This window comes from Acomys minous, assembly GCF_964271855.1.
Source record: "Acomys minous genome assembly, chromosome: 11".
Classification (NCBI taxonomy): Eukaryota; Metazoa; Chordata; class Mammalia; order Rodentia; family Muridae; genus Acomys; species Acomys minous.
Genome location: NC_140492.1, coordinates 78,520,826 through 78,543,104, shown reverse-complemented (window position 1 = coordinate 78,543,104; position 22,279 = coordinate 78,520,826). Strand labels below are relative to the sequence as shown.

The following is a 22,279-nucleotide window of genomic DNA, read 5'->3' as shown; positions in this document are numbered from 1 at the left end:
CAAATATACAAACTTACTAGAGACATTTCCCTTTCAAAGCACAGTACCCTGGGACACAGTAGGGAGGAGGTGTCAGGTATCTCCACTTGCCGTGCACCCACTGCCTTCAGTGACTTCTTGTGGTCAAAGAAGTCCAAGAATAGCACTGTCTCCATGCTAAATGTGCCACATATCTGGTTTGGAATGTGGGTGAGAGACTGGCTTTAGACACTGCCGTTAGGATGGAATCCTGAATAATCTAGGAATTCTGAAATAGTTGACGGCATCTTATTTTACAGCAATAGATTACTCTTTAAGTTTCAAGCAACTAGCTGCGATGATAAATGCCTCAGGTGATTTTAAGATATTAGTTATAATGATGAGTGGTAAAAAATGATTTGACTATCTATGAGTGAAGGTGTTTGTAAATCTAAGTGAGCCAAGATGCCCAAGATATGTTGCATTAAAAATAGATAATGCTTCACACAAAAGAAGCCAGACACAAGAAAATACATATGATCTAAATCTACAAAACAACAGCAGCCTAAAATATGGAGCTGGATATCATCAGTTTTGAGCACTTAGTACTCGTGAAAAAGATCCTGGTTTGGTACTTAGCACCCACATGGTAGCTTGTAACTCCAGTTCCAGGGGATTAGATGCCTCCTGGCTTTTCTGCTGCATGTACACAGTGCACAAGTACCCACACAAGAACACCCACACATACATATAAAATATTTATCTTAAATATTAAGGGACTTAAAACCAGGAAGTTACAGTGTTTAAAGATGCATGTATACGTGGTAAAATTAAGAAAGAGTGAAAGAATTGCCAGCTTGAAAGGACTAGCGGAGGTCTTTGAGCTGGAGGTTGTACAGATGGTTAGTGACAGTTGGGAATCAAGGACTTGTAGAAGGCTAGCATGTGTGACAGTTTAGTATGTGTTGTGGTGCTAGGGAACTTTCTTTGTTGGTCTGTTCCCTACCTGCACGCATGTCAGAGTTCACAATGAAAACACATTTCATAGCTCTGTGTGTATATTTATGTAAACTTTTACAAGAAGTCCACAAATACAGGAAGAACTACGAATATGCATTGCTGTTCTTAGGCTGTAAAAATGTGGGATAAGGATAATTTTACATTTATCATTTGCATTTTTCTTCTACAGCCATATGTTACCTTACTTAAAATACCTCTTAAAATATTGCATGTGAATATAGCTACTCCGTTTAAGTCTACTTCCACATTATTTACATTTATTCATAATCATGTTACTATAAAATATGTCCTCAAAACTTGCATTTATTTTTAATATGTGTATACATATGTGTATACTGTTCATATATAGCTAAGCTTTTGGAGAATTCTGGGGCATCACATCCAGCAGTGGTCATTGCTACCAGAGCACATGGGGATAATACTTTGAGAGGGGAGAACCTTTCCTTTTTATTATAAAGAATATGATTTGTCTGAATATTTTCTTTAACATTATATGTGTGCTACTTTTTAATTTGTAGCATATGTTGAATGCTGTACGTTTTGTTTTCTAGGCAGAATTGTTTTTAAAGGAATAAAACAGAGTCCACTTAAAACTCTATCCATTTTTGAGGGGGCAGGGAAGTCTCATCTATATAAAAAGACTCTGTCCCAACCCTCACATGGCAAAGCCTCTGGTAATAGGCCTAATGAGACCTTTGAAATTAATCACAAGGGCACACTTTAACACAAAGCATAGTAGTATAATTTCTGGCCAGTAGAAGTTATTTAAGAACCTTTGTTGAACTCGCTGGAAAACAGTACAGTGATTAAATGATATATTACCTATTAAAGTTCCTACCTTCCTTGCTTGTTATATGTCAGATTCTCTCTCTCTCTCTCTCTCTCTCTCTCTCTCTCCCTCGCCCCCCCCCCTCTGTGTGTGGGTGATGTATCATTTAGAACATGAGTAATAAAATGCAAATGATTGGTTTCTGTAAGTAAAAATAAAGACCTTAGGCTTTTGGTCAGCTAGTATTTTAATGCAGTTCAAAAAATCACTAGGTATTTTAAAACTATTAATTCATAATTATATTGTGGCCTAATTGTTCTGTCAAATTCAGAATCAAAACCTAACTACCTTTTAAGAAATAACATACTTGAAGACAATGTATTTTAGGGACATAACTGCTATTAATCAAAGGTCTGATAATAGAAAATGAGCAATCTAAGTAGTTTATCATTTAATGCTGATGACTGGATATTATCAGTAAGTGATAATAAGTTATAGACATATAAAACTGAACTTCTTACCAAAATATAAAATCTTTGGAATAATAATGCCCAATACCAGTCTAAGAATGTCTTATTCAAAACACTAGCCAGAATTTGAACTATGGCTGTAAATTGAAAATATTTTTTATCAATTACATATTGAAGGCCTAATAGACTGTAAACAGTAATATTATCAAAATATAAATATATTTATAGAGATTATTTGTTGAAGTGTTGATAATTCAAATATGCTAGGATGAATAAAATCATAATTATAACTTATTTTAGTTCTAAAAACATTTTAAAGTAGCTACTGAAAAATTTAAGATAATATATTGTGCTTAAATATGTATTTCTAGTGTCAGAAAAGGGTTGAATTAGAAGCAGACCAAGGAGTAAATAATCTGTGCTTCTTTCCTTCCTAGAAGGGACAGGACTTTCAAAGGGAAGACATGCTCTGTTCAAAGGCACAAAGCTGGTTGGAAGAAGCTGAGATGTTCAGTGTTTATCCTCTTATTCTTGGTCTAGAGTTCCTAAGCAATTCATCTAACTTGATGGTACAAACAGTAGTTTAAAAATGAGGAGATGCTTACTAAGGATTGAAAGTAGAAAATGATGGGGCCTAACATTCTATTTTATTCACCTCTGTCAACTGTGGTTTGTATGACTATACAGAAAGAAAAGGGAGGCCTAAGGGATTAGGAAACAAAAGATTAAAAAAAAAAAAAGTCACGGCTTGACACTGAAGTCTGTAGGTTTCTTAAATAGCTTTTCATACTAGTAACTTCTTCCGTATCTCTGTTTATTCTGCCTGAACACGTAGGGTTGTTTTATTTTTACATTACTAAAGCAAAATCAACTGGAACAAACTAGATTTTGAATCTGCAGCTGTAGATGAAAGAAACATAAATCTATTCTTGCTTTGTAAGCAGCAAGGCTGACAAGAATGACTGGCGATTTTGCTTTAATACAAGCTCTGCCTTCTAAAGGGCACTTGTCAACAGACAGGATGTTTCCATTTGAAGCCATTTGCTACAATACTTGCAGAATTTTTTGCTTTATAGCTCTTAGAGCTGTTACTTATCAAAGCATATTCTTAGAATGCAAGACCATTTAGCTCCAGAACACACACAAACTCCATGTTGGAGCAGCTGTGCTGAGTTCCTGAATAGAGAGATGACTTCCCCAGTGCATTTCAGAGCCACGCTCCATTCCTGATGACACTTGAAAATGAATTACTTTTAGTTTTGCTCCTTTATTGTATAAGAGTCTAGGGCCAGGGTTTATAGCAGCATTTTCTATTTTGATGAATTTCCTTTAAGAATTTGCACATATTGACATTTTCAGTCCTGAATTTGAACTAATGGTTTCTAAGCAAAGATGTAAGTGGTCTGTACATGATAGGCCTCCAGCTGTAAGAAAATGCTTCTGTTCAACCTTTTGTTAGTATTCTCTTTTTCTTTTATTTCATCACTCTTAATCACTTTGGCATCTGGAGCAAAGAAATAATTTGTCTTAGAGACTGATATCATTTTCTCTAAACACTTTTGTAGGACTAGTGATAAGGGTTGGGACAGGACTTTTAAATACATCTTCAGTCTGAATAATTCCAGTCATTTAAATTGCAAAATCTGCTTCTGGGCCAAGAGGCTAGCTCTTTGGTAGAATGCATGCCTAGCAAGCAAAATGCCCTGCATTTGTTTTGCAATACTGCAAATCGTGAAAGAGCGAAATGAAATGATTCCACTCATTTCAAAATGATGATTATAAGTACTTCTTATGTGCAAGTGTAGGGCTATACACATCGGAAGTAACCTTGGCAGGATGAAGCATGAAGCACAGAAGCTTTGGGGTCACTTCAAAAGACCTTTAGGAAGGCAGGGAGGGCAACACAGGATGAGCTAAGACATCTGAAGAAACTGAGTGTTGTTCTTACATCTAGGGACAATGAAGCGTTCATATTGTTACCGTCTGTCTGTTCAGACTTCCCTTTTGTCCCCTGATTTTCTGGTTCCTCAGTTGAGCTTTCCTAGCTTGTTTTTGTTTGCTCTCTTGCATTTCAGAAGTCAGAATATCTACCCAGAAGCCTAGAATCCACTGTGAAGTACAGTAACAACCAGCAACCTTATCATACCAGGCCCTGAATATTGCAACATAGCTGAATCACAAGAAAAAGAGCTTAAAATAGCCTTTTGAGTATGACAGAGGTCCTTAAAGAAGAAGTGACCAATCCCTTAAAGAAATCTATGAAAACACAAATAGTGGAAAGAAATGAATTAAATAGTTCAAGACCTGAAAGTAGGAATTTAGAAACTCAACCAAGAACCTCAGAGGTAAGCCTCACCAAAAGAATACAAGAAATGGAAGAGATAATCTCAGGCATTGAAGACACATCAAGGATAGACATCACCTCAGGGTAAAACAACAACAACAAAAAATCCAATCAAATGGGCATGAGAAACAAGATGGTATAGCCATTTTAGTATCTAACAAAATAGACTTTAAACCAAAACTAATCAGAAGATATAGGAAGGAAACTACATACTCATAAGAGGAAAAATCCACCATGATGTAATTTCAATTCTCAGTACCTATGTACCACAAGGCACCCAAGTTTGTAAAAAATCACTACTATAGCTTAAATCACAAATTGACCCTCACACACTCATATTGGGAGAATTCAATACCTCACTCTCACCAGTACACAGGTCATTCAGACAACTCAGAGAAATGGGAGAGCTAACTGAAGTTACAAACCAAGTAGACCTAACAGATATTACAGAACATTTTACCCAAATACAAAGGAAATAAACCCTTTACTCTACTTCATGAAATTTTTCTTCAGAATGGACCACATACCAAGACACAAAAGAACTCTCAACAAGTATAATAAAATTGAAATAGCACCCGAATTCTATCAGACCACCACGGATTAAAGCTGTTTATCAACAACCGAAACTAGAGAAGGCTTACAAACTCATGGAAAGGGAACAGCTCACTATAGAATAAAAAAATAGATCAGGAAAGACTTCCTAGAGTTGAATGAAATGAATATATAACATAACCAAAGTTATGGGACACATAGTAGATGGTTCTGGGAGGCAAGTTCAAAACACTAAGTGCCTACACACACACACACACACACACACACACACACAACTGAGAGATATCTTTCTAGATACTTAACAGCACACCTGAAACACCTAGAAGAAAGAGAAGAAATCATACCCAAAAGGAGTAGACAACAAGAAATATTCAACTGAGGGATGAAACCAGTAAAATAGAAACAAACAAAAAATACAAACAATTAGCCTGGCACAGTGGCACAGCCTGTAATCCCAGCACTTGGGGAGACAGAGTCAAGATGATCTCTGTGAGTTCAAGGCCAGCCTGGTCTACATAGCCAAGGCTACCCAGAGAAACCCTGTCTCAAAAAACAAAAAACAAAACAAACAAAAAAAATCAATGAAACAGAATTGATTCCTCAAGAAAATCAATAAGATTGACAAATTCTTATCCAAATTAACTAAAAGGAAGAGATCGAATTTTTAAAAAATTTACAAATGAATAGGTGAGCAGGTATGCTAATACATTGAGGAATTCCATAGAACCCTAAGATCATACTTTAAAAGCCTGTATTCTACCAAGTTGATAACTTTGAAAGAAATGGATAATTTTCTTATATATGCTACTTAACAAAGCAAAATCAAGATAATATAAGCAATCTAATCATGCTTATAACCCATATGGAAATAAGAGCAGTAATTAAGAGTCTACCAAACTAAAAGCCCAAGACTAGATGATTTTAGCCCAGAATTTTATCCAGACATTCAATGAAGAGTTAATGCTAATATTCCTCAAATTATTCCACAAAATAGAAACAGGAAGAGTATTGTCTAATTTTTTCATGAGGCTACCCTGATACCCAAACCACATAAATACCCAACAAAGAAAGAGAATTACCAGCCAATTTTCCACATGAACATACATGTAAAAATTCTCAACAAAACACTTGCAAACTGAATCCAAGCACACATCAAAAAGATCCCTCAATGATCAAATACACTTCATCCTAGAGAGACAGGGATGCTCAACATACATAGATTAATAAATGTAATCCACCATAAATTAAAAGGGGAAAACCCCCACATGATTATCTCATTAGATGCAGAAAAGGCCTTTGACAAAATGCAGGACCTCTTCGTGATAAAAGTCCTGGAGAGATTGAGGACTCAAAGGACATACCTCAACATAATAGTCAATTATAGCAAGTCCATAGCCTACATAAAATTAAGTGGAGAGAAACTCAAAACAAATCCACTGTATGAGGAACGTGACAAGGTTGTAGGTTCTCTCCACACCTATTCAACACAGTGTTTGATGTCTTACCTACAGCAATAAGACACAAGTGAAGGAGACAAAGGGGACACAAATTGGAAATAAAGAAGTCAGAGTATCTTTATTTGCAGATAATAAGACAGTATACGTAAGTGACCCAAAAAATTCCACTAGGACACTCACACACATGATAAACACTTTCAGCAAAGGATATAAAATTAACTCATAAAAATCAGTTGCCCTCCTATATACAAATGGAGGACTGAGAAAGAGATCAGTGAAACAGCATCTTTCACAATAGCCTCAAATAATATAAATATCGTGGGGTAACTCTAACCAAGGAAAACTCTAACCCAGCAAGTGAAATACTTTATGACAAAAACTTTAAGACATTAAGGAAGAAATCAAAGAAGATATCAGATGATGGAAAGATCCCCATATGCTCATGGATTATTAGGACTAATATAGTGAAAATGGCCGCCCTATCAAAAGCAACCTACAGATTCAGTACAATCGCCATCCAAATTCTAGCCCAAAATTCTTCAGAAATCTTGACAATTTCAGCTTCCCATGGAAACACAAACACAGACACACACACACACAGACACACACACACACACAGACACACATACACACACACACACACAGAGAGAGAGAGAGAGAGAGAGAGAGAGAGAGAGAGAGAGAGAGAGAGAGAGAGAGAGAGAGATCAGCATAGGAAAGCAATCTTGAATGATAAAAGGACTGTGGGAGGCATTACCATGCCTGATTTAAAGTTGTACTACAGAGCGATAGTAATGACAACAACAAAGTCATGGTATCGGCACAAAAACAGACCTGCCAATCAATGGAATCTAATTGAGGACACAGACATAAGTCCACACACCTACGGACACCTGAGTTTTGACAAAGAAGCCAGAAATACACACTGGAAAAAAAAAAAACCCAGCATCTTCAACCAATGGTGCTAGTCAAACTGTATGTCTGTATGGAGAAGAGTGGAAATAGATCTATACTTATCACTTTGTACAAAACTCAGCTCCAAATGGATCAAAGACCTCAACATAAAACCAGGTACACGGAGCTGATAGAAGAGAAAGTACTGAGTAGCCTTGAATGCGTTGGCACAGGAAAAGACTTTCTGAGCAGAACATCATTAGTGAGGCACCAAGATCAACCAAAAAAATGGATCTCATGAAACTAGAAAGTTTCTGCATCCCAAAGGACACCATCATTGGGACAAAGCAGCAGCGTACAGAATTGGAATATATATATATATATATTTTTTACCAACTACTGATAGAGAGTTAATATCTAAAGTATATAAGGAACTTGAAAAACTGGATATCAAGAAAATAACCCAGTTAAAAAATGGAGTACAGCTCTAAACACAGTTCTCTAAAAGAGGAAACTTACACGGCTGAGAAACAATAAGTGTTTAACATTCTTAACCATCAGGGAAATTCACATCAGAGCTACTCTGAGATTTCATCTTATGTTCGTCAAGATGGCTAAGATCAATAAAACAACTTGAGCTGGTGAGGATGTGGAGTAAGGGGAACACTTTTGTTTGTTGCTGGTGGGAGTCCACATTTGTGTAACCACCTTGGAAATTAGTGTTACAGTTCCTCAGGAAGACGGGAATTGATTGACATAAAGATACAGCTATAACACTCTTGGGCATGTACCCAAAAGATGCATCATCTTATCACAGAGGCATTTGTTCAACCATGTTTATTGCTGCTCTATTCATAATGGCCAGAAACTGGAGATAGGTTAGAGGTTCTTAAACAGAAGAACGTATAAGAAAAATGTTGTGGGGCGTTTATAATATGAACTACTATTACTTAGCCACTAAAATATGAAATCATGAAATTTACAGGTAAATGGATAGAACTAGAAAAAAAATCATCTTGGGTGAGGTATTCCAGACCCAGAAAAACAAATATAGTGTGTATCCACTTATATGTGGATATTAGCTGTTGAGTCATTTAGAACCAAGGCAAAATCCATAGAATCACAGAGGTTAGGTATAGAATAAAGGACCTGGGGGGACGATCTCCCTAGCAAAGGGAAATAGAATAGGTAGCTATGGATGGATGGGGGAGGCAATCGAATACAGGGAGAGACAAAAATTAAGAGCGCTTTGAGAGTTTGTGTGGAATCCTAATACAGTGAAAGCTTCCTAAAGTATATTCATGTATGAAGTGATCGAAATGAAATCTCCACCCAGAGCCTGCCTCAACCTCACATTTTCTATATTTCAGTACTAGGATTGGGTTACATATAATTGAGTTGTTGGCCTCATGGGAGTCCCTAAATAACCCAGGTGTTGCCAAGATTTTAGGTTGCTCTCCTACTGACAGGAAGATTACAATCCTGAAGACAACACCTATACAATTCATTGAACATGGAGAAGTCAGGATGGCCCCTACATAGAGCTTTTACTCCGACATAGTAGCGTGTTTGGTATAGGGAAGTGTTCTGCACACTATCAAAAGGGAAACATAAACATCAACTCAGCCAAAATTCTGTGATCTATACTTGTCTTCTGCCTGTAAGATTTGCTAGGTCGACAGTGACAAAATGCGTGAGAGTAACCAACCAGTATTTACTTTAACTTAAGGTTCATCCCACAAGATGGAACCCATACTCGATACTGCTTAGGTGACCAAGAGGCTGAGACTAGATAGGTCATGGACCGAGGGTACAACTAAAACCAAATACTACTCTTCTAAATTTGCTTAAAGCAGTAATAAAGTGACTCCTAATGACATCCTGCTATACTCATAGATCAGTGCCTTACTCAGTGATCATCAATGAAGCTTCCTCCTGCAGCTGGAGAGAACAAATAGAGAGACTCAGAGACAGACTTTATGCAGAGAGTAGGAGACCTTGGAATACTCAGTCGTAGGAGGAATTCTGTCATACTGCCCTCACCCCCACCCTCCCTGGACCCAGGGCATGGGGAACCCTGAAGAAGAAATTACCGAAAGAGTGTCAGAGCCAGAGAAGATGGAGGACGCCAAGAAAACAAGGCCCCTCTAAATCAACATGATCAACGTTCGTATGATCTCACCGAAACTGAAGCAGCATACACGGGGTCTGCTTAGGTCTACACCAGGGTCTTTCTGCATATATTATCTCTTCCAGTTTAGTGATTTTACGGGATTCCTGAGTGTGCAAATGAGTAGGTCTCTGATTCTTGAGCTTTCTCTTGGACTCTGTTTTGTTTTTTTGTTTTTGTTTTTTTGAAACAAGGTTTCCCTCTGTAGCCTTGGCTGTCCTAGAATCACTTTGTAGTAGACCAGGCTAGCCTTGAACTCACAGACATCTGCCTGCCTCTGCCTCCCCGAGTGCTGGTATTACAGGCGTGCGCCACTGTGCCCAGCTTTCTCTTGGATTCTTTTCCTTCTATTTGTTGTTTTGCCAAATTCCAGAGTTGTAGTTTTGTTTAATTTAATTTAATTTATTTATTGTTTTATTCTATTATTATTTCTTAGAAGCCTGTTTGGTTTCTAAAGAGAGACAGAGAGAGAGAGGGGGGAGCTGGGGAGGAACTGGGAGGAATAGAAGGAGGGAAAACTATAATTTGTATGTGAATATATTATGTGAGTAGAGATATCTATTTTCAGTAAAAAGAAAAAAGTCACAAAATATAGAAAATATAAGTATATACACAGCCAGTGTTGAGGAATACTTTACAAAAACATCAGATGTTGAGAAGGACGGATGTATTTGAAACTCTAGAACTTCCCACTTGCCTGTTATAAACCCATGGAAAGGTCACTTATTTTTCCTTGAGCCTTCGTTTCCTTATTTGTCAAGTGGGGCCATAATTACACCTCCCTCAAGGAAGCTGTATAGCAGTATCAGGGCTCCCTAGTGAATAGCGGGTGAGGTGGGCCAACAGCTGCCTGATCCAGTAGCCAATTGCCACATGCAAATGTTTAAGTTATATTAGATATAATAAAAAATTGTTTCTCAAGTTTCACTTGACAAATTTTAAGTGTTTGTCAGTCACGGTACTGTGGCCAGTGGCTTCCATGCATGTCCAACAATGTTTTCCTATCATAGAAAGTTTCATGCACTGAAAAACAGTAGTCACCGAGGTCTACTTCAGTAGGATCAAGCATCCTCAGAGAAAATTTGTTTCCAACCTTGTCTGTGAAAACCCAGCACTTTTCAGCTTCTGTCAGCAGACCTTCCGGATTGGGCAGAGACATGCAGGGAATCCAGGAATAAGCTCTGTGTTCATGCTTTGTTTCCTGAGCTTACCTGCAAGTCAACAGGCAGTGGGTACATCCAATCAATTGGGTAAATGCCGATCTGGCTTCCCTCCCTGGCCCATTTCTGAGGACACACTTGCCACTTTTTGCTGTTTAGTAAGTTTGTTAAGGTGGAACATTAACTTCTCTGGCCTGTTTGTTACTACCACTGGCATGAAGCTGCTGCTGCTGCTGCTCTCTTTCTTTCTCCCTCTCTCCTTCTCTCCCCCTCTCTGTCTCTGTCTGTGTGTGTGTGTGTCTGTGTGTCTATGGTGTGTGCCTCTGTGTGCATGTGACTGTATGTGCCTGTATGTGTGCCTCTGTGTGTGCTAGTATATACGTGTATGTGTGCCTCTGTGTGTATGTGTGTATGTGTGTGTTGGAAAGTGAAAGAGGAAGAAACAGATGTTAGAACAACGTGGCATCAATAGGAAAGTTACTAAATACCAGTGGGAAGAGAAAAAAGCCATAAACAGGCCCATTTTAAGATCTGAATTTGTAATACAAATTCCATGTCTTCTGGATGTCTTTATTACCATTTTCATTTGCCCATAGTATATAAGAGCACAGAATTTTGAAGTTCAAACCATGCACTAATAATGGTTTAAAAAGGGGCCTGGGATGGTTTTCTTAACCTTTCTAAGCCTCAGTTTCTCCATTTGAAAGATGGGATCAGTATTTTTTTCTATATCTCATAGAATTAATTAAAAAGTACACATATATACATCTTTATAATACAGTCTACTGCTGAGGAAATGCTCTATGACCTTAAAAATTATTTTAAGATAAAGCTTAAGTTTGGGGTGGTGGTGCGTACCTGAAATTTTGGCACTTGGACGGTGGAAGCAATAAAATTAGGAGTTCAAGTTTAATTGTGGCTTCCTTCCAAGATGAAGGCCAATCTTAACCACATCTGTCACAAGCAAACAAACACCAGATTTTAAAAAGAAAGAAAAGAGGAAAAAAAAAAAAAGAAAGAAAGATAATTTTACTGTCAGTCAACAGACAATGTGACACTTTCAGGCAAATATTATACATAATAGATACATAGTCCAAATGGGAATTTAACATGTATTTAAAAAGTCAATGTTCTTATCCTCCTGTTGTAGAATGAGGAGGCCTATTTCTCTAAGAGCATTTATACTTACCGTGTTACATAAACACTCCACTGTGTTACTGTACTTGTTTAGTTAAGCGTGGCTGGCCCTGGCAGCTGGGGAAGAGTCAAAGTCTGAAGAGCAAGTGGAGTGCTGGTTAGAGTTACTGTGTTAAAAATTGCCAATAGAATCAAAAGGCCTCAAAAATAAGGCTGGCAGAGATTCTTGATGTAATCTGCCTCTCAAATTTGTTTTGTCTCCCAGAAGGGATTTTTTTTTGTCAGCAAAGTTACTTTGTTATTTTTTAATATTAAACATTCATATCTTTGGGATTCTGACTTATCTATTTCACACTATTTTGTAGCACTACGTGCAGTACAAAGCACTGAAGATCACCCACCAGTGAGCTGGGTGTTGTCACCTATGTCTAGTCAGGAAGCTGTGCTGGTTCATGTAGTTGTTTTCCCAGCTGAAATAACACAGCAGATTGGTGATGTTTGAACACTGTTAATTGCTGACTGTTCTTAAACTAGTAAAGAGGTCTGATTAGCTGGAAGCCAAACGGTAGCCCAAACAAACCAGACCACATTTGATAAGATAAACACTGCACTAACCTTAAACCTTCCCTTTGGATCATTTTTCAGTGATATGAAATGTTAATCTAAAATGTTTTATTTTTCATTTAAGAAGATGACTGGCATGTGAAAAACTAAAATTTCAATGTATGTTCACTGTCAGCAGTGCTAGTACAATACCATTAGCTTATGCGAGTTAACAACAAAGACACAGTAGTTCAAATCAGAAACTCCTGCACCCTGTTATTTCTGTCTGGAATATTACAAACAAAAAGTAACAATTTAACCAAGGAACAATGAGCTTTTCATAAATTAAATGTAATTTGGGTTTTTTATGAAACATTTTAAGTCTAAAAACTATAAAATGTTCTAGAATAAAACTCTACTTTTACTTACACTTTAAATACTCATTGGAAATAAAGATGCACATTTCCTTCCATGGTCCAGGTTCCAGAACATTCAAAATAAAATTAGATTTGAGATTATATTTTAAATTAGGCATTGATGATGTCAACCATGCTTATTCTTTTAAACTTGAAACAAGGCTGGAAAACAACAAGAAAGCTCAGAATATACTGTAATATCCAATCAGAAAATGTCAGGTTTAGAGTATTGCCAGCTTGCCTGTTTAGCTTGAATAAATGTTTAAAACTGTTTGTGTCTCTTATTGATTAAAAAAAAAAACTTCCTTAGTGATAATATACAGAGACAAACTACTTTTCTAAAGTTTTTTCTGGCCCATAAATTCAATGTGCTTAGTTCTTTTTAACAATTTTTTAAACTAAAAAAAAATTAGTTGAGATTACATCCTTATTGTTATCCCTTCGCTTGTATCTTCCTTTCTCCCTCCCTCCTTCTTTCACCCTATTCCTCTCCCCTTGACCTGTGACAGAAGGTTACCTCCTCCCCCACCATATGATCACAGCTTATAAGGGCTCATATGAATAGCCTGCTTCCCCTTCCTCCGAGTGCCACCAGGCCTCCTCACCAAGGGGAAGTGGTCAAATATGAAGCCGTAGAGTTCATGTCAGGGGCAGTCGCCGCTCTCCACACAACCATAGAGAATGAGCTGTCTGTTGGCTAGATCTGAATACAGTGTCTAGGATTACTGCATGCATTGTCCTTGGTTGGTACAGTAGTTTGTGCAGCCCCCCCCCCACTGGGTCCAGATCTGTCAGCCTTGATGGTCTTTTTGTGGGACTCCTGGACCCTCTGGGTCCTTCAATTTCCCCATTCTTCCATACCACTGTCACCTGGAGTCCCAATAGCGAGTACCAGCATCTGTCCTGTCCCCTTCTAAGTGAAGACTCCCAGAGGACATTCATGTTGGGCTAGTATCCAATTATAAGTGAGTATATACCATGTGTATATGGGTCTGGGTTAACTCACTCAGGATGATCATTTCTAGTTCCATCCACTTGCCTGCAATTTTCAAGATTTCTTTGTTTTTACTAGCTGAGTAGTATTCCATAGTGTAAATGTACCATGGCTTCTTTATCCATTTTTCTACTGAGGGACATCTAGGTTGTTTTCAGATTCTGGCTATTACAAATAAGGTTGCTATGAACATAGTTGAGCAAATGTCCTTGTTGTGTGATGGAACATCTTTCAGGTATATTCCAAGGAGTGGAATAGCTGGGTCTTGAGGTAGCACTATTGCCAGTTTTCTGAGAAAGCACCAGATTGACTTCCAAAGTGGTTGTACAAGTGTGCACTCCCACCAGCAGTGAAGGAGTGTTCCCCTTTATCCACATCCTCGCCAGCATGTGCTATTACTTGAGTTTTTTATCTCAGCCATTCTGATGGGTGTAAGATGGACTCTGAGTTGTTTTGATTTGTATTTCTCTGATGACTAAGGACGTTGAACATTTCTTTAAGTGTTTCTCAGCCATTTGATATTTCTCTGTGGAGAATTCTCTGTTTAGCTCTGAACCCCATTTCTTAATTGGGATTTTGGATTGGTGGTGTTTAATTTCTTGAGTTCTTTATATATTTTGGATATTAGCCCTTTGTCAGATGTAGGGTTGGTGAAGATCTTTTCCCAGTCTGTAGGCTGTTGTTTTGTTCTGTTGACAGTGTCCTTTGCCTCACAGAAGCTTTTCAGTTTCACGAGGTCCCATTTATTAATTGTTGATCTTAGAGCCTGGGTTGTTGGTGTTCTGTTCAGGAAGTTGTCTCCTGTGCCAATGAGTTCACAGCTTTTCCCCACTTTTTCTTCTAACAGATTTAGTGTCTCTGGTTTTATGTTGAGGTCTTTAATCCATTTGGACTTGAGTTTTGTGCATGGTGATAAATATGAATCTATTTGTATTTTTCTACATGTAGACATCCAGTTAGGCCAGCACGATTTGTTGAAGATGATATCCCTTTTCCATTGTATAGATTTGGCTTCTTTGTCAAAAATCAAGTGCCTATAGGTGTATCAATTTATTTCTGGATCTTAGATTCAATTCTACTGATTGACTAGCCTATTTCTGTGCCAGTACCATCCTGTTTTAGTCACTGTAGCTCTATAGTACAGCTTTATCTCAGGGATGGAGTTCCTCTGGAGGATCTTTTATTGTACAGGATTGTTTTAGCTATTCGTTTTTTTCCCATATGAAGTTTAGAACTGATTTTTCAAGGTCTTTAAAAATTGTGTAGATATTTTGATAGAGATTGCATTGAATCTGTAGATTGCTTTTGGTAAGGTGGCCATTTTTTACTATGTTAATTCTCCCCATCCATGAACAAGGGAGGTCTTTCCATCTTCTGATATCATCTTCAACTTCCTTCTTCAGGGACTTGAATTATTTTTTCATACAAGTCTTTCACTTGCTTGGTTAGAATTACACCCAGATTCTTTATATTATTTGTAGGTATTGTGAAGAGTGTACTTTCCCTAATTTCTTTCTCAGCAGGAATTGTCATTTGTATACAGGAGGGCTACTGAATTTTTTGAGTTAATTTTGTATCCAGCCACTTTGTTGAAGGTGTTTACAAGCTGTAGGAGTTCTCTGGTGGAATTTAGGTGGTCACTTATGTACACTATCATATCATCTGTGATTAGCGATAATTTGACTTCCTCCTTTCCCATTTGGATCCCTTGACCTCTTTTTGTTGTTTTACTGCTCTAGCTAGAACTTCAAGTACTATACTGAAGAGATATGGAGAGATAGTGGGCAGCCTAGTCCCTGATTTTAGAAGAATTTCCTTGAGTATCTCTCCATTTAATTTGATATTGGCTATTGGCTTGCTGTATATAGCCTTTATTATGTTTAGGTATATTTCTTGTATTCCTGATCTCTTCAAGACTTTAAACATGAATGGTTGTTGGATTTTGCCAAATGCTTTTTCTGCATCTAAGGAGATGATTGTGTGGGTTGTTGGGTTTTTTTTCAGTCCCCAGGAGAGTGCAAGTACCCCCCCCCACACCAGCCTGTGGTGTTTGGCTAGGTTTTAGAGAACCTGTCCACAGCCACCTGGGTCCTGGGTCCATCCGTGGACCAGTGGGGTGATCACAAGTCAGATCTTTCTTAGCTCTGCACTCTGGGCTCCCCCACTGGGCCAGAAGACACTGATGCTGGCACTCTGTAGCCCACAGTTCAGTCAGAGAGAGAGAATGCAGGTACAACCCAATATTTTCAATTTGGCTGGGCTTTGGAGACCATGTCCGAGGCCACACCCTGGGGCTTTCTGTGTACTGGCAGGGTTGTCTGAAGTCAGATTCACCTGTTCTGGGTTCTCCCCTGGGCCAGCCGATCCAGATCCTGGTGCTTTACCACCCACAATTCAGTCCCAGATACAGAGTCTGAGTTATAGAGTGCAGATGCAGCTCACACGCAGGTATGTGTCCAGATTCTGGGGACTGCGCACCCATCCTCAATGGACCAGTTGGATGGCTCAAGGCCAGATCCACCTGTGCTCTGCATCATGTGAGCACCTCTCACAGAGGGCTCTGCAGGTCTTGTGGTGTGTGGCTCCCAGCCTGGTCCCTAGGCACCATCCTGGCGACCAAACACAGTACATGGTCGACACCACCATCTTGGATCTCCAATGTGCTTAATTCTTTAAAATTTGATAAAATTTACTTTCTTGAATCACTATTGGAAAAAAGAAAGTAGGAAAAACAAAAGTCTCTGTAAGTACCACAAGTCACCATTATAGATTCAGATAAATTGTTTTCCATGCTTTTGCTCTATGCTTTAAAAAGTTAAAGTTGAGGGCTGGTGAGATGGTACTATGGACAAAGGTATTTGCCAACATGCCTGATAACCTGCCTTCTAACGTTGGGACCCACATGGTGGGGAGGACAGAATTGACTTCTACAAGTAGTCTTCTGACTTCAACACAAATGCCATGTTCTATGCAGACACACACACACACACACACACACACAAATGTAATTAAGAAATAGAGTTGAGCTTAAATGGCATATACATATCTTTAATATATTGTTTAGAAGCTATTTATAAACATTTTAAAAATGATTATGAATATAAGCATGTATTTTCCTGTTGGACATTTTCATAGTTACCTTTAAAAACATCACCAGACAGAGAATATTGAGCTCATTGGGAGAGAATATGCCCCCCCATTTATAAATTTTAGTGGATGTTTGTATAAGAGTCACTCTTTTCTCTGTCTGTAAGCATTGTTTCCATAAATTAGATCCCAGCAGGAGAAATGCCAGGTCAGAAGCCTGAAAATCTTAAGGCCTTTCTATATATGATTCCCCAAGGACCAACTAAATGGTACCATAAAATAACACTGGGAAAAAATACCAGTTTTACACAATCTGGACAAATCTGAATGAGTTTACCAAGAATTCATTGTCTGACTTTGTCTTATGTTTGGTATTTTGGGACTTGAAATTTTAACTGAGCAGGAAGCCATTTATTCCAGATGGCCAGTTTGCTCATACTAGGAAGAATTGTTTTATGGTTATACAATCGGTGAACTTTTAGATTGTAGGTTGACTTGGCACAGACTGGAGACATGACCCAAAAGTACCTGAGAAAAATAACACAGTCTTTTCATTTCTTTTATCTTGGCTACTTTTAGAAAGTATTTAAGGCAGCATTGACTTCTTCTTTCAGAAATAGCTAAGATAGATATGGCTGAACTGCCTTGTTCTAGATAAAAACTAAATACGGGAAACTAGAAGCAGATAGTTATGGTACAGGAGAGCAAACAGAAGAATAGAGACAGTCTTACTTGCAGAAAGTCAGGAATCTTAAATAAAATCCAAATCCAAGGCTGAAATGTTTAGGTTATCTGATTTTATTATTACCATGAAGCTATAGTACCCAAAACTGTGTATTATTGGCATAGATACAGAACTATAGCAACAAAATGGAATGAAGAGTTCAGAAGCAGGTCCCCACCTGTAGGATCACCTGATGTTCAGCAAATATGCCAAGGTGCCCTGTGGAGAGCCACAGACAGCAGCGCCCCCTGTGTTTCCCCGGCGCAATGCGCCCCTTATGTGCATGCGCAATGCGCCTTTGAGCGAGCCCCTTATGCGCCTGCCTGAAGGCATAGCCTGAGGTGGCATGATCTGAACAAGGCATAGCGTGAGGTGGCGTGATCCGAACAAGACATAGCGTGAGGTGGCGTAATCTGAACACACCAACCAAGAGCGACAACGTGGCATTCTCTGATAGGACCAGGCACACTATAAAGGTTCTGTGGGAGCTTTTCCCGGGGTCACTCCGGTAGTCAAAGTTCCTGAATAAACTGCTGCAAGAAGAGTTCCCGGTGTTGGCGTCTTTCCTGCTGGTCGGGGGCGGCATCGACAGTACCCCAATGAGAGGAAGATGGGTTTATAACACACACTATCAGACTAACTAAATAGCTGTACAGAAAAAGTGATCTCTGACCGGTCAGCACTTCTGTAGGCATTAGCTCAGGATAGATGGGTGCAAAATCTAATGCTACATTTATGGCATTGGGTTTGACCAGTAATTCTCCGAAATTTCATATCCCAGTGTCAGTTGCCAGAGTGTGGAGATGTTCGTTGGTCGTTGCAGCTGGTACAATTGCTGTCTTGAAGACAGTGGCTAGAATTACTGCTATTTGTACGTGCGTGGGCTATTCTTCCAAAATATTAAAGTGTCAATAGTGCAACTGGGGGAAAGTCTGGCTCATGCAATAATTTCTTTAGTGGATCAAAAAAAAAAAAGTCATGCACTATAAAATAAACAGTTGATAGAACAGCAAAACTTAAGTTTTTTTCGTCCCATGAAAGATGCATCAGAAAATGAAAAAGCAAGCCACAAACAGGGAGGAAACATTTGCAACCATGTATCTAACAAAATGATTGGCTTTAAAAATGTGTAAGGAGAACATGTAGAATAATAAGGAATAAACAGTAGACAAAATATTTTAACCAATGCTTCAGAAAATTAGCACACATAAGCTCATTAGGGTGACAATCATCAGTGAAATGCAAATGTCGTCTCTGCACACTAACTGCAGTGACTACCATCACAAGGCCTGACAACGTGAAGTACTGACAAAGATGGAGGTCTTCGGGATGCTCATAGGGTTAAAAAAAATGGCTTATTTTCTCTGAAAATAACTTGATACTGTCTCACATAGTAAACATACGCGGTCTTTGCCACTAGTTTATAGAGGTTTGCTCAAGAGAAATGAAAAATCATGTGTATACAGAGTTGTATGCCAGTGTTTATAACCACATTATTCACAATAGTTTAAAGAGAAACAAGTCAACTGGCTAAAGGATAAACACATTAGACTACATTTCTGCAAGAAAAACAAAAGGAAATATTGATGTACAATAGGGATAGGGGAAACTCAAAATGATAGGGATAAAATTTAAAAGCTATGGTAAACGAAGGAAGGCACAATATTAAACATGAAATTCTATAAAAAGTAAAAACTATAGTGAGTAGTAGATACTAGATGTTTGCTGTTAGGGTGTGGAAGCAGATCAATATGAGAGGCAGATGAGGGGGTTAGGGAGAGAGAGGAGAGAATAAATGAGTTTGAAAAGTAGTTGTACAGCAGCGTGTGATGGCGCAGGCCTGTAATCCCAGTACAGACAGAGGCAGGCAGATCTCTATGAGTTCAAGACCAGCTTGGTCTACAAAGGGAGTACAGGACAAAGAAGGCTACACAGAGAAACCCTGCATTGAAAAACTGAAAAACAAACAAACAAACAAACAACAGCAACAACAAAAAACCCAAACAAGATCAGTCTGGCCTTGAATTTGTTATCTTCCTGCCTCAACTTCCTGAGTGCCGAGATTATAGGGCCATGTCACTAAATGTCTAAAGAGGACACTTTTAAGGCTGGGGGAAATATACTGTATTTCAGACGGAGTGATGGTTACTTGACTATGTACCACTGTGTGCAGCCAGTTCGTCAAACTATTTATCTAAAGTAAGTTAATTTTGTCCACGCATAGTGGCTCATGTCTTAGGAAGCTAAGACAGGAGAACCTCAAGTTTGAGGCTAGCCTAGGTTATACAACGAGACTCTAGATCAAAAGAAAGAAAAAAGTGAACTTTGTGTTTTAAAATTAAAGTTGAAAAATAATTTGGGTGTTGCGTATAAAACTAATATCAGGTTATTAAAAGAATATGAACCAAATAATGAGGAAAAGGTGAAATATACCTATAAAACAGCTAAAACTGCTTTTACAATTGTGTAAAGTAAGGTTAGCTTCAGGGCTCAGTAGATAATTCGGAAATGAAATCTACTAGTAGACGTTGGATACTTTTGGAAAGCTGTGACCAGAACACCCAGCGGAGCAGCTTACAGCAGGAAAGAGGTCGCTTGTTCCTTGTCTGTGGCTGCTGAGCCCGTGCAGAGCACCATGGCAGTAGGGGCGATCAGTAGAGAAGTTCTTCACTATGTATGTGTTAGGCCTGGAGCAGAGAGCAGGAAGGCGGGACCCGGGGCCAGGTACAGCCTGCAAAGGTAGACCTGCAGGAGCTGCCTTCTTCTCGTTGGGCCCCACCTCCCAGGATGGAGCCACCAGCTGAAACCAAGGGATAAACTGCATGTTCAAAGCAGAGCAATGTACACATGCTTCCTTCACTCTACCTCTTCCCTCTCCATCATCCCCCTCCCCCTTCCCTCTCCTTCCCCTCCCCTCCCCTCTCCCTCCTCTCCTTCTGGAGTTCCCCCCTGAGTTCTGAAGTCTTAGGCAAGTGTCATGTCCAGCTGCTTTTCATAAACAGACCGAGTGTTGGTCTGTCACGATGGTAAGATGTGGGAGGAAAGATGCTGGTCCCAAGGCATTGGTTTTTCTGCTTTCAGATGAGTGACAGAGGCAACCATCCCTCACTAAACTAGTTCTGGGGTACATTGTAAGACAATCCTAAAACAATGCCTCAAAGCTGGCTGAGCATTCCCAAAGTTCTAGCTGCAAGACCCAATATTTCCTCTATGATAAATGTTCTCTCCCTGGTGAGTCCATATCATTTTCCTTCATGCCCTCTTGTACAGTGATAATTATTTTTAGGATTCTGAAAGCCTAGAGACTTATTCTAGGTCTAAAGTTTACCTATAAAAAATATGAACACTGAGAACTTTATAGAAGGGTGCCCTTGCATGTAATTATGCTTTGCCAAGTAAAGATATGTATTATCAGACTTGTTTGTGATGTGATTCTGAGCCTCTCATGCCATAGCAGTTATTAGCAAACTTGGGTACACACACACACACACATACACACACACACACACACACACACACACACATGCTCATGTGTGTGTGTGTGTGTGTGTATATATATATATATATATATATATATATATATATACACACACACAAATATATACATACATATATACATGGGCATATATATATATATACATGAGCATGTGTGTGTGTGTGTTCTTCAGAAACATTTTTTTTAAATCCATTTTGGCTGTACTGGGGCTCAGGATTAGTCATTCTAATAGCTTAACTTGAGTTTATATGCAAACAGTTCAGAATGCAGCTGGTGTACAGACAACACTTTTTAAACATTGTCTTGTACTTGAACTTCTTACATATCTTCTATCCTTATTTATTTACACTCCTCAGTGTTAGTCTACTGGTACTCGTTAAGGTATTTGCTTAGTGGATCAATATATTGACAAGAAATAAATGGCTGACTGCATTCCATATGGCACTTTATACATTGGTGCTGCTCTAAAAAGATCTCTAAATGCTTTGGAACCAAAGAAAGAAAGTTATTATAGTGTTTTATTGTATAATGATTTAACAGATTATCTAAGGGTCAGCTGTCAGTGCAATGTGCTTCTTCTAAAGACAGGACTGGTTTTCCATGTACTGAACTCTGATGCTGATTTAAATATTTACCATGGGAAAATTGTACCCATATTCCAGACATACTTATCACTAAAGAGAGTGTTTTTTCCGAGGGCTTCTGCTTAGATTTTGACAGGACTTGCCCCCCTACTGCCCATCCAGCCTTCTTTTCTTTGACACTATCTCCGTGTGTCAGAAGCCTACATTTGAGAGAAGCAGCATTTGTGAAATAATACCTTCTGACACACAGTTTTATATTGATGGTTAGAGATAACTTAATCACCAGGTTATAGATGAAAGCGCAATCATTTCTCTTAGCTTCTGTTCATTGTCTGCTCACGTCTATTTGAATAGCCACATGTGATAACAGAACTAACAGAAGGTAGACGTGACTTGGCAGGAACAGAACTTTAGGTGTGAAGATCTTCAGTTCAAAGTGCTCTAAGAGGTGGTGCCTGCCCACTGAGCCTCTGGATGGGAGCCCTTTGCCACCCACTTCTACTA

General features: G+C 38.7%; 2 long non-coding RNA genes across 4 annotated transcripts in view; one reads left to right on the top strand and one right to left on the bottom strand.

Annotated features, from left to right (window-relative positions):
* Positions 1–22,279, top strand: part of LOC311609177 — a 140,826-nt gene that overhangs the window by 22,494 nt on the left and 96,053 nt on the right. The window lies entirely within an intron of this gene.
* LOC311608631 lies at positions 10,585–12,065 on the bottom strand. Its single transcript, XR_014783063.1, has 3 exons — positions 11,984–12,065; positions 11,653–11,748; positions 10,585–10,845 (listed from the first exon to the last, which is right to left on the bottom strand). It is a non-coding gene; the product is annotated as an uncharacterized lncRNA (long non-coding RNA).